Source organism: Egretta garzetta, unplaced genomic scaffold (assembly GCF_000687185.1).
Source record: "Egretta garzetta isolate BGI_Z169 unplaced genomic scaffold, ASM68718v1 scaffold134, whole genome shotgun sequence".
In the NCBI taxonomy this organism is placed as follows: domain Eukaryota; kingdom Metazoa; phylum Chordata; class Aves; order Pelecaniformes; family Ardeidae; genus Egretta; species Egretta garzetta.
In genome coordinates, this window is record NW_009259422.1 from 255,070 (window position 1) to 255,714 (window position 645).

The window sequence follows — 645 nt, forward strand, 5'->3', positions numbered from 1 at the left end:
CTGGGGGGCTCGTTGGCCAGAGACGGCCGCGGCCCCGGCTTCGGTCTGGCCCCCATCACTTTCTGTAGGAAATCACTTCAGTTACCCAGATGCGAGTGTACAGACGCGCTGCCTGCGGGCTGCCCTCCTCTCCCCCGCGAAGCCCGAGTCTCTTACGCAAATCGCTTTTCACGCTTCCTTAATTGAAACTGTCAGATGGGCTTTACCTTTTTTTTTTTTTTTTTTTTTTTTTCGGCGATACAGGCGTATTAATTCCACTACGGATATCCCGGCAGCTAGGAGAGATCAATAAAATGAGGTTGCATCCGTGACATATATATTACAGGAGGGCACCAGCAATATTTCATCGGGAAAGCCGAGCCAAGGCAGCGCGTGCGGAGCACGTTTGGCCGTGTAAAAGGCAGAGTTATTGACTGGCCTCTGGGACGCGGGTTTGCTGTGCCCCGCTGTGGCTCGCAGCAGGCACGGCGTGGGACAGGGGTGCGGAGCAGCCCCCTCCATCCCCCCTTTGCGCCCCTGTGCATCTCCTCCCAGTCCCCTGGGGTCCCCAGCCCGGGTTATTTTTTGGCATGCTCTGAGTTCACTTCGGTCTGGGTTTGCGGGCGGCGGGGCCGGTGGGCAGGGTGCTGGGGCCACGGCGGCGCT